Raw genomic sequence first — 13,505 nt, forward strand, 5'->3', positions numbered from 1 at the left:
TCATTCTTTCCATTTACTCTCTGGAAATTGGGTTGTGGAGAATATACAGTTTCCCAGTGAGGTAATACAATAAGTGTTTGTTTATACTTCTGAAGTACTTCCTGTGTCGCTTCTTCCATTCGGTCTATTTACGTAGATACGAAGTCTGAACAATTTCTTGTTTTCCCTTAGGTCTACTGGCTTCTTTACATGGCTTTTCCTGATCAAAGACACAGGATAGACAACTCATGGCACTTATAGTAAAAGCTGGTGTCCCTTCACTTTGTCGTTTCCCATCACTCCCACACACAAAACTATACTCTGCATTTCTGTTTCTCCTGTACCTTGATCCATTCAGTGACCACCACTAGCATCTACAGGCATTTGCTTAGATAGTTAACATATGGAAGGTATTGAAGGCATTTGTAGATCAATAATTGGAAGGAAATAACATTCTAAGTAGTTCTGGGCAAATTACACAAATCTGTACTGTGGACTGCATCAGATCATAGCTTTTATTTTTAAGGAAGTTTATATCGCTCTAAAACATAACAAAGGGTTTCTAAATAATCACTTTTCTTTAAATCTTACAGATAATTAACTTTTTTATGCTAAGAAAAGGTGTTTCATGAGTCTTAGTCTGATCTTGAAAATGAAGAATCAAAATTCAGAATCAATTATAAAGACAGAGGCAAGCATGTTTTACATAGACAGGCGTGAAAGGAGGAAGCCCAAAAGTGAAACACGGAAGCAAGAATGTCTCAGAGAGCTAAGACAGCACCAGAGGCAGAAAAGCTCAGACTGCCGACTGTGCAAAATGATGGGGACTTCTTGGTTAGGTTCAGGTTAAGAGAATGAAGAAAGGCAGGGATGACTGCTGGAGAATGTCACGTAGAGTACAGAGAGAAAATACAACGACTTAGGTTAGTTTCTCTCCTCTTTGTGAATGTCAGTGTGAATCTGGACCAAAAAGAAGGTAGTTCGAGAATGAGGTGAGTAACCAGTCTCCCACACCCTGTGTTGGTTCCATCCATCTGGGGTTCTATGTTTGTTTCTAGGTTCAGTATTTTAAGAGGAGTGAAAGGATGATCGAAACAATAACATGTTCATTTATGAATTCATTTATTCTTCAATAAACACTTCTTTGGCACCTACTGTACACCAGAACCCGTATTATATGCTAGGAAATATATCCATTCCTTCACTCATGCACTTACTCATGCATGCCCATCCTGCTCCAGGCACTGTGGACAAGCCAGTGAAGGTCCTGCTATCACAGAACACAGATACGTAAGAAACTTAGAACACAGCATAAAAATCACCGTAGTAAATAATGTGTGAAAATAGTAAAGCGTCTATGAAGCACAAAGGGAAGAGTTAAATATTTGGCTGGAAGAAGACAGGGTTGAAATTGGGCCTTGAAGGAAGAGTAACTCAGTGCACAGAGAAAGGGATGAGGACACTGTAGGCAGAAGAATGGCATGTGCAGCATCACTGAAGTGTGACTGTACAAACAGGCTGCGCCAGGAATAAAGAACAATTTTATTCCTCATATGAGAAAACTGCTATATGAGAAACCATTAAAGAAACTAGAATTTTTTTTATTAAAGTAGAGTCGATTTACAATATTGTGTTAGTTTCAGGTGTACAACAACATGATTCAGTTTTACATACATATAGAATAATATTTCTGATTATTTTCCATTAAAGGTTATTACCAGATATTAAATCTAGTTCCCTGTGCTATACAGCTTATCCTTGTTGCTCATCTATTTTATATCTAGTAGTTTGTATTGTTAATCCCGGACTCCTAGTTTATCCCTTTCCCCTCCCTTCTCCATTTGATAACCGTAAGTTTGTTTTCTGTGATGTCTGTGAGTCTGTTTTTGTTTTGTATGTAGGTTCATTTGAATTATTTTTTTAGGTTGCATTTATAAGTTATAGCAATTAATCTATGACAAAGCAGGAAAGAATATAAAATGGAGAAAATATTATCTCTTCAGCAAGTGGTATATGGGAAGCTGGACAGCTACAAGTAAATTACTGAAATTAAGACACTCCCTACACCATATACGAAAATAAACTCAAAATGGATTAAAGACCTGAATACAAGATATAACACCATGAAGCTCCTAGAAGAGAATACAGGCAAAACATTCTTGGACATAAATCACAGCAAAATTTTCTTAGATTTGTCTCCCAAGGCAAAATAAAAGCAAAAATACACAAATGGGATCTACTCAAACTTAAAAGTTTTTGTACAGCAAAGGAAACGATCAGCAAACAAAAAGGCAACCTATGGAATGAGAGAAAATATTTGCAAACAATATGACTGGCAAGGGATTAATTTCTAAAATATACAAACAGTTCATACAGCTCAATATCAAAAAAACCAAACAATCCAATCAAAAAATGGGCAGAAGACCTAAATAGACATTTCTCCAAAGAAGACATTCAGATGGCAAATAGGCACATGAAAAGATGCTCAATATTGCTAATTATTAGAGAAATGCAAATCAAAATCACAATGAGGTATCACTTCACAGTGGTCAGAATGGCTATTATCAAGAAGTCTACAAATTATAAATGGCTGGGGAGGGTGTGGAGTAAAGAGAACCCTCCTGTACTGTTGGTATGAATGTAAACTGGTGTAGCCACTATGAAAGACAGTATGGAGGTTGCTTAAAAAACTAAAAGTAGAGCTACCATATAACCCAGCAATCCTACTCCTGGGTATATATCCAGAAAAGATGAAAACTCTAATTCAAAAAGATACATGCACCCCAAATGTTCATAGCAACACTATTTACAATAGCCAAGACATGGAAATAACCCAAGTGCCCATCAATAGACAATTGGTTTAAAAAGATGTGGTATGTATGTGTGTGTGTGTGTGTATACACACACACACACACACACACACACACAATATTACTCAGTCATAAAAAAGAATAAAATATTACCATCTGTAGTGACATTAATGGACCTAGAGAATATCATACTAAGTGAAGTAAATCAGACAGAAAAAGACAAATATTTGAAACTCGAATTGGTTAACCTGGAGAATAAGAGACTCATGCTGAGGTATGATGTCTTCAAATTATCTGGAGGTCTATCATGTGGAAAAGAGGAATTCCACTCTATAGGACTAAACTAGAATCAGTCCAAGGAAGCCACAGAGAAATATAGCTAGGGTCAGTGTCAGGAAAAACTTGCAATGACAGTTGTTTCAAACAACATGAGATGCCTTTTGTGGAAGTGAGATCAAACTACAGAAAATATCCAAGCAGAGCCTGAACAAGTCAGAAGGTTACAGAGGCAAATCCTTTATTGGACTGAGCACTGATCTTCTAAGTCAAGTCCAATTCCTCAGGTTCTTTGAAAGCTAAGATCAGGTCACCGTATTTTAAGACAGCACACTAGATTTTGAGAGAATCCTGGAGAAAAAGATGAACTTGATTATTCTAATTCAATGCTTTCACTTTACAGATGAGAAAGTGAAGCGTTGGGAAATAAACAGGTAGTTTAAGGTCACCCAGCTAATCGGGGGTTCCATCTGGACTGGAATCACCTCCAGAGCTCCCTGGGTGGTGGCCCACCCCCCATATCACACTGCTGCTCTGAAGTGAATCCTGAGTGAATGAGTCAGTGTTACTTCTGTATGGGGCCCCACCGTATCTTACAACTACCGTGGACAACAGGGGCAGAACAGACAGGGAAATGGCTGCTGCCCTGGGTCCACGTTAAAACTCCTACTTTAAGGTTAGTTTCTCTTCCTTCACTGGGAGGATGGGTATAATCAGCAGAGGAAAAATATGCTTCTCTATATAATCTTTATTTGCCTTTTAAAATTACTAAATTAATAGATACATTCATTGAATGTATTAAATACAGAAAGTGCAGAGAATGAAGTAAAAATTAAAATTCCAGGTAATTCTATCGCCCAGAGACCACCATCCTTCCTGTTTTGGTGTGCTGCCTTTCGGTCTTTCCCTTGTACCGTTACACCGCAGTGACCAGTTGTACAAACTGCTTTAAACCTGTTCATACCCCTTTGATAATACAACATGGATATTTCAAGGTAGTTGCTAATACAGTATATTAATTCATATTAATCAATACAACTATTTTATTAATATACTATATTTATATAACCAGTTTCCTATGGTTAAGCGTTTAGGTTATTTTCCATTTTTCCTATCTGTAAAATAATATGGTAAAGATGTTCTGGAAATTTCTAATGTATTGTGTAGGATAAATTCCTGGGTATAGAATTGATGGGTGAGAGGACATGAGCATTTTTAAGGCTTTTGAATATATCCTCCTAAATGCCTTCCAGAAAAGGATCTGCCAATTTATATTCCCTCAGGATAACATAAAAATTCCTGTTTTCCTGTACTCTTATCTACAACAGACATTGTCAACTTAAAAATCTGACAATTTTGGAAGCAAAAATGTCATAGTTGTTTGAAGATTCATTTCCTGTTTTGATTTACATTTGTTTAATAACTTTAATAGTAGATCAACATTAAAAATGGGCTGTACTGGAATTTCTGCCATGCAGTGAGAATAAATAAACAAAAGATAGACACCTTCCATAGCAAAATCATTTATTATCTGTCCATCTTCATTTATTCATGTTCTCCATTTACTGAGTTCTTTCCCTGTACTGTGGACAGTTCTCAACACTGGAAAAATAAAAGGCAAAAACACACAATCCCTGCTCTCAAAGAGATCACAGTTTGAACAAATATGTAAATTTTACATTATAATACAGTGTTATCAACATTCTAATAATAAAAGCATATACAAAAAAATTGATGGTGGCTCAAAGATAAGCAGGAAGGATGTTTCTTAAAAAATAATCAGACCCCAAACAATTGTGGTGGGGGGCCCTCAATATATAGGAGGCAGAAGAGATAAGGGGTTTTCAGAGGCAAAGAAAGGTGCTGTGACTTTTGGACAGTAGGAAAAAGTTCTAATAAATCCAATCTTACATCATAAAATTAAAGACCAAGGTAACTATTACCATTTCATACATTCTGAGCTCAAAAAGAATCACATTTTCCCTTAGCCAGCTGGTGGCCTGTCAACTTTTTTCAAATATTGTGTAACATTAGACTAGTCAATGTAACCATCTTATGACCAATTTAAAACAAATTACCAATTAAGGAAAAAAAATGACTCTTAGTAGGATGCACGCAGTTAAAGCAAATGAAGTACTCATCCTTCAGCAAGCTGGGTTTTTTTTTTAAGTTTTTCTGCATGGTTTATCTTGCGGTTTGCCTCTTTTCAATAAGGCAGAAAACTTAGAAATAATGTCAGCATGAGAAGCTCATGACTTATTCACCTCTGACATAACTTGAGAGTCTCACTGGAGTTTCCAACTGATCCCAAAAGTCTTTCTTCTGATCATGAGATTTGGTGGCTTTGAATATTTACTTTTCTTCCTATGAGAGTCAACAGGTTTACTGGCAGATTGCAGGAGCAGATGTTCCAGGGGTTCCTTTCTGTCCATTAATCAATAATCATTTTTTTCTTTGTCATTCAACAGACATTTATTTGGATCCCACTGCATTCAAAGCATCGCATCAGGTTGCACTCAGCATTTTACAAGCACTTTGAAGTACCATTAGCAATAGCAACAACAATCTTACCTCCACTTCACAGAAAAGGAAAAGGGAACTACAGTCATCTCAAGGCTACGCTGTCAGTGAGCAGCAACACAGAAATTCAGAATACAGATCTTTGCCCAGGGCCCCATCCACATTGTACTCTCCTTGCCAGTCTCCCTGTCTGCAGCCTCCTTCCTCTCCAGCTGTCTAATTCATGTCCGTGAGACACCAAAGTGCTACCCAGCCCCATAAAGTCTCACTGGCTCTGAGCAGCTCTCTTGACCATTTCAGCTCAAAGAACTCTCCCGCCTCTGAACTCCTATAGCTTGTTGCTCTCGTCATTCAACGGGCCCTACATCAGAAAATGCCTAGGGAGATCTCTCTTCAATCATGGAAGTCATTTGAGGATCTGTTTAGAAGGCACTGTGTCAGGTTATGTGAGCCGACTGGTACTATTCAAACTTAAGTTCTATTCGGTTCTACAAACATTTTTGACAACCTACTATGAGTGAGGCACTCTGCTAACAGCTGAAGACGTGGTTTCTTCCCTCAAGAACCTTAGACTAATGGGAATGCAGATATGTAACTTTTATGTACATATGTGTACATTCATTCATTCATTCATTAGTTCCGTGAGCAAACACTGTACTGGCTATGTGCTACACTGGGCATGAAAAAAATCAATGAAACATGGCCTGTATTTCAAGTAACTTGCCGTTTAGGAGAGAAGATAGACATGTCAATGTTTTCATTCATTCAATAAATATCTATTAAGCCCTTATTATGTGGTGGACACAGAGTGGGGAACACTTGTGACTGACATCCCTGCTCACAGACCTAATCAAGGGTAGCGAGTAGAAACTGTACCCCTTTTTTATCGTACATAATAAGGAGCCACAGTGAAGCCTCAGCCCAGGCATTCATTCATTTCTGTATCTGTTCCAAGTCTCTCTTGGCAATTCTTACATATCACTTCCCTTTTAGACCAACTCTAGACAATGAACCTATGACAAACTTATCATCAACTGTTTAGTTCTCGTATAAACATTTCCAATGATGCTGAAATAAGTCTCATCATAGTAAAACAACGTCAGCCACATTGTGGCTTTTATATAGAGAATTAAGTGGAAATTTCTAAATAGAGAGTCTGAGCTTTCTCACTCCATTATTTTATTCATGTTTAACAGGCCAAGGTGCAACTGTGGAAGCCTTGGATTTCAAAACACGCTACTCAGAGACCTAGGGGTTTTTTGAGGTTTCTTTGAGGTTTCTTTGAGGAGTGACAGTGGCAGTGGAGGTGATAAGGAGGGTGGACTTGGAGCTTCCTACTTCAGCCAGAGGATGTCAGTTTGCTCCGTGGTAAATACTGTACTTCTAAGGAAAACTTCTTTTGGAAGAGTCTTGCTACTTGAATTTTTTTTTTTAAACAATGGTTTAAGAGAATCAAACAGTGTAATATTACACAGTATTCTGGCTTTATAAATTTTATTTCTTTTTTTTTTAAGATTCCTTCCTATCAGGTCAAATTGGTTCCCTTTTAAAGAAGCTACAGCAGCAAATACTGCTGAGTGCTGACTACATGCTGCCAAGTGCACTCTGAATCAATCACCTTAGTCACATTTAACAGTCCTTTGAAGAACCATTTCACTATAAAGATCCACATTAATAGAGCAAATAAAACAAATCAGGTTGTATCATTGGCATTAGAGACTAATTTCGTAGCAATGATTTGCATTTGTACATCTACCTGATGTAGCGAATCAACTTCTTCCCCATTTATTTGATTCGACTATATAATAACACTTAATGAACACGAATCCTACCCTACAAGGCCCAGCTGATCTGTCTTCCAGACAACGGTGCAGCTAATATTTACTGCATGCATTATTTCATCCTCAAAACAACCTCATGGGGTAAGGACTATTATTCTCATGCTATAGATGAGAAAATTAAGGACTAGCATGTGGAAGGAGGAACTCTAAAAGAACCAGGGGAGCAGAAGGATCATGTGTGGGTGAACTTTCTGGGTCTACAGTGGGAAAAAAGAGAAGGCTACCCTCATTCCAGAATGTTCATCTTAAACTTCTCGAATTGACACGAGACAGACAGGAGTTAGCTTGTGTCACATTTTATCCCTATTTATCCTCTTCTCCACACCAGTGACCAAAAGGTCACCATTCTCTATTAATGCCAATAGGTTATCTGTACTCACTGCTTTTGCTCATGGGAGTAGATGAAGACTATTAGAAAGAAAAGTGGGAGCCAAGGTGGAGAGCTAGAATCATCTCCATAACCATTTTTATGTCTGCTAATAGGAGGGCCTTCCTGTAAGGGAAAAAGTGTGAAAAGAAAATAGATTTTTTCAAAGGCCCTGACTCTGTTCTTATTTTTTTTCTCCTGTCTCTTATTATTCATTTATCCATGCAGTCATTGTCATGAGCACTTGGAGGTACTAAAAAATAAATGAGTCAGGATTTCTACTGAAGGCAAAAGACATTTAAATAGATAAAGCACGGGATGTTAAGGGCTCTGAGATGCTACACCAAAGCTTATTTATGGAGGGGCTGTATCTTACTCATGTTTGTAGCCCCAACTCTTATCACAATTGAGAGCACAGTTAACAGCTGGATATATTTTCTGAATGTTTTCCTGCCCAATATTTCTTCTGACTGGCTTCAAATCCTCTCATGTTCATATATGTGCAGACCCTCTATATAAGATCTTAAATCACTGTAGTAAGCTACATCGAGTGTCCTTGGACTTTATATGCAAATATATATTAAATATCAACTGTCAGTCCTAGTCAGCCTCTATTCTAATTTTATGTTTTCCCAACAATAGAAAAAATATAGTAGATAATTCACTCATCACTTGAGAAACAAATCCAGTCATTAACTGGGATTGAATGTACTACAGTTGACTAAATTAATCCAATCATAGCTCTTCACAATCTAGAAGCAAGCCTGCCCTCTAGTGTTGAAGCTGACAAACTGAATCAGAATAGCAACTTCTCACTAGAAGAAAAAGGAACCAGCACTTCAGATATATTAACATGTAACACTGTATTATCTCAAAACAGAAAGCTTTATTTCAAGAATAAAACAGCATTCCCCCTTTAAATATGTCATAGGCTTACATGTTATCAATCTTGCTTTCTAAATCCCAGTGCTTCCATAGGATTGTAGAAAGTAATGGATTTTGCATGTAGTAGAAAATGTGAACATTACATTCCTACTTGAAAAACCACAAAAGTTGGCCCTACAGTTCACTAATCACATATCATCAATTCAGTCCTATTCTCTGGCTATACTTACTAAGTGATCTCATCCATGTCCTGATTTAAAAAGTAAGGCTACACACCAATGACTTCCGTATACACACACGCACACACACTCAGCCTCCCTTGAACTCCAGACTCAAATATCCAACTGCCTCCTCTACCTTTCCCTTGGGACATCTCATAGGCCTACCTAACATAACATCCAAAACCAAGCTCTCGACTCTCCCCCTCAAACATCACTCCTCTGAGACTTCCTCCTCTTAGTAAATGGCCACTTCATTCTTAGAGTTCCCCAAACCCCAAATCCTGGCGTCACTCTTGCTTCTTCTTTCTCATGTCCCATATCCAATCCATCGACACATGCTACAGACTCTATCATCAAAGTGTTTTCAGAATTTGACCACTTGTTGCCATTGCCCTCGTGGCTCGTTCAGACTACACCGTTTCTCACCTGGATTATTGTATTATCCCATCTAATTCTACACACTTCCTTGCTTTGATCCCACCTCACTCACTGAGAAGTCTGAGTCTTTACAAAGGCCTACGATGCCCTACCTGGTTAACTACAATCAGGCACAACCCTTACTCCCACAGCCTCTCTCATCTCATTTTCTAGTCCTCGCTAATACTCTCTTCTTGGCTCACTATAGTCACAATGATTTCCCTGCCATTTCTTGAAAACACCAAACACACTGCTGGCTCAGAACAGCAGCATGCAGTTCTCCTGCCTGGAATGCTCTTCTCCGGGCCACCCATAGGCTTCAAATTTCTGCTCAACGTCACTTTGCCAGTATACACTCTACTTAAAATGGGAACCCTATACTCACACACTCCCCAGACCCCTTCCTTGACTTCCTTTCCCTTAATAACCATGTCACCATATGATAAACTATGTATTTATCAATTAAAATTAAAATCCCATAAAGTTCAGAAACAATTGTTCAATTGTCCCGCTGTCTCAGGCCTCAAGCAAATGTTCTTGGAACACACTAGATGCTTGGGATTTACTGAAATATTTAGTCCAAGAAGAGTAAGTCTGATGATAAAAATAAATGGTAGAATAAAACAGAAAATCCCAGGTATTTCAGCTTATACAGGATAGAAAATTTTGTTGGAAAAAAACAACTATTGTTTTTGATTCCAATATCAAGGTGTACTCATTTAGTTCCTTAGTACTGTGGACAAGGCCCTGTTTGAACTTCACAGCAACACTGGTAGGTTTTATTGTCTCTATTTTACAGACAATGAAACTGAAAGATGACAGAAGTCAAGTGCCTTGTCTAACAGTGGCGTTACAAGAATGTGGCCAAGAGCAAACCAACTCAAGTTTCTGATACTACTTCTATAAAGTACCTCTCAATATTCAAAGTACTTCCAAAGAATGACATAAATGCAAAACAGGTAAGGTTTCCACATCTGTACAGTTAACTGTGTATAAACGTGCTATGAGCCGTTTGATCTGCATGATAGAGTAACACAGGTGAAGTACTCAGGTAAACTACTTGCATTTAACTCAGTACTCACAAAAAGGAATTTACATAAGTTTGATAAGTTAATAATACTAAGTCTCAAAGGACAAGTTGTTCAAATAAAGTATTAAAGCCTTTCACCCTTCATGGTTCAAATGTGATTACAGCAATCGTATGAAAGCAAAATTTTTTTCACCAAAATATGTGAAGGGCTTTTATCCACAAGCTATTTTGTACACGGAAAAATAAATTATGGGTAATATTCAGTAACCCTCAATTTACTCACACACACACACACACACACACACACACACACACACATCATGGAGTTTCGGGTAAAGCTGGTTTTACACATATCCATTTTGCTTATTTTTGTTAACTTTTAAAAATAATTAATTTTAAGTATGGTATTTAAATACTTTGTAATGTCTACAACTTTAACTTAGTTGTTAATCCATGATGTGTGGTACAATTTTTATTAATACTTAAAAGCTGAGAAAGCCAAAATTGCAGGATAAAATTTCCTCAAAATGATATAACTTGGGGGAAAACTAAGAATTTTTAAAATATAACTCTTCCATTTTATGGATCATAGATCCATAAAATAGAACAAAGTTCCAAGAAAATTGGCATTGTAAGGTAAGAAACCATACTCATGTTGAAATCCAACCTTTTTACTGAGTATATTTTAAAGAATATTTAACACATCGTAAACCCAAACCCATGCAAAAAGGACTTTTTGAGAGCCATTTTATAAAGTTCCAATAAACTATAGACAAAGCACAAAAAATAAAAAGAAAATGATTAAACTAGTAACTGGCCTAGGGAAGGAGCAAAGAAAACACTGCCTGCATAGGATACAAAAGATTGTAAGGTGGACATAGTAAATTTAAGATGTTTCATTAAGACTGGTATTCGAGAAAAGGTAAATAAGTTGTGCTTTAAAAGATCTAAAGATTTGCTCCAACAAAGTAAAAGTTCACTAGAAACGACACTACAATTGAATAGTGAATTAGAGATAATTCACCTAAGGCTTGGGGCAGGAATTCATCTTTCCACAATCTATAAACTGTGTAAATTTTCCATAAAAGCTAGGCTGCTTTTTTGGGGTTTCCACAGTACTACTTACAGGTAACTAGGTTTGTCAACAAAAAAGACCAAGTCTTAATAAGCACTTTGTTTGTCGGTTGTTACCAAATATTTCTGAGAGTAATAAAACTACACTCATTAAAAATATTATGGTCCAGAGTATTTAATAATTCAGACTAGTCTTTCCTCCTGAGGAAATCAATGATGTTTTGCTGTTCTTTTCTCTTGAAGAATAAATAAAACTCTCTTTGAAATGTTTCCTTGTAATGATTCCCCAGTATCACTCAAGAAGCACTACTACCTCAAGAAGAGAGAATTCTTTAAGGGTAAGAATTCTTCCTCAGGAGTATGATTAAAAGACTATTTTGTCTTCTCTCTTAGTCTAACAAAGAAATGCATTTAAATTATGTATTAAAATGCCCCGAGTGTACTTGATGCTTTAGACATTTGGTAAGCACATGACAAATGTGCTATAAAACTTTAGGCTATGGGAGCCTTGAGAGCCCGAACAAAACTTTATCAGATTATGAATTATCACAACAGTTTTAAAAACACTTCAACAAAGCAGTAAAAACAAAACAAAACACAAAAACTGTTCAGTATTGTTAATATTTGCTTCTCAAGCTGAGCATGTAATGTATTTCAAGAAACCCTTTCATAATTTCGCATTAGCAATTAGGAAGAAAGGACATGTTTCATTGAAGAAATGCTTAGTTCAAAGTGAAATGTTTCATTGCTAACACTCAACGTTAACTTGCATGACTTAAAAACTCAGCCTTAAAATTCGGCTCTCTTCCTCACCTCCCTGCACAAAGTGATAGCATTAATACTGTTAAAGATAAATTTTGGGTTCACTAGATGACAAGGCATTTGTATCTAAGAGAAGTACTCCTCGGGGTCAATCTCACATTCCCTCAGAAGGCCCTTGAATTCCAGTTTAAAAAATACTAATCTAGAGTTACTTCAAAGAGCAAATTCCAAAACAACAAAACTATACATCATACATAAAAATACTGTTACTCTCAAAAATGTACCTTGTCAAGAATTTTACTGGAAGAATTCAAAAAACAAGAAATCATTAGCCAGTAGAAGACAAATATTCCAACAGAGTCAGATCAGCACATAATACACCATTTGTCACACAGTCAGGTAAGTTACCTGGATCCCTGGCAATTTCCTAAAGATATCATGCCTTGTTAAACAACTTACTGGCTCTGAGGGGTAAAGGGACCACCTCTCCATCCTCTCACAGCCGTCAGTCAGTACCCGGCTCTACTTTGCTCCAGCAGTATTACACCTGTATGCTATTTTATAAGAAGCAAGTCGTTTCCAACTATAAAGCACCACTGAGTATTCCATCCCATACAAAGACAGTAATTCTGAAAATGTTACAGCAGGATTCCTGGGAAGGCACTTACAACTAACTAGATAAACGAGGACTCACACCAGCTAGATTGCTTTTTCCTACTGCAGGCTCCTTAATACTGTCTTCCTTGCTTATGCCACTTACCCTCGTGATCTTAAGTGTCCCCATCAATTAAATGCCGTTCAAATATAAATTAAGAAAGACAAGGGACAAGCCCACATCCTGAGGTGAAGGAAGCAGTAAGTCTGTTCCCAGAGGAAGTGAATGTTACGATTCTTAAGAAGGTAAGAGAACTACAAGGAGCAACAGAGTGAGTAAAGCAAGCATGGCCTGGGTATGATCGGGGCTTTAAGGAAAAGGACTAAGTTTCATTTAAAATTACAGAGTCAAAGCTTTAAAGGTTTCTTTGGATAAGTAAGCAAGTAAATGGTTTCATGTATTTTTTAAAAGGTCATCTATGAGTTTTGAGTGTTCGTTACTTTCCTCAAAGAGCGAAGATGACACAGACAGTATCATTAGTTCAGGATTTAAGTGAACAACTTGTAAAGTTTCATTTAAATTATGTTTTGGGATTAAACAAAAGTGGGTAATATTCTTCCACTTCAAAAGTTGTGCCTCGGAGAGAAGAGTCAATTAAATTATAAGATTCAAATGTTTAAAAATCTACATGTTTTAACAGTCGTCCCTCAGTATCCAAGGGAGATGGG

This window comes from Camelus dromedarius, chromosome 12, assembly GCF_036321535.1.
Source record: "Camelus dromedarius isolate mCamDro1 chromosome 12, mCamDro1.pat, whole genome shotgun sequence".
NCBI lineage: Eukaryota > Metazoa > Chordata > Mammalia > Artiodactyla > Camelidae > Camelus > Camelus dromedarius.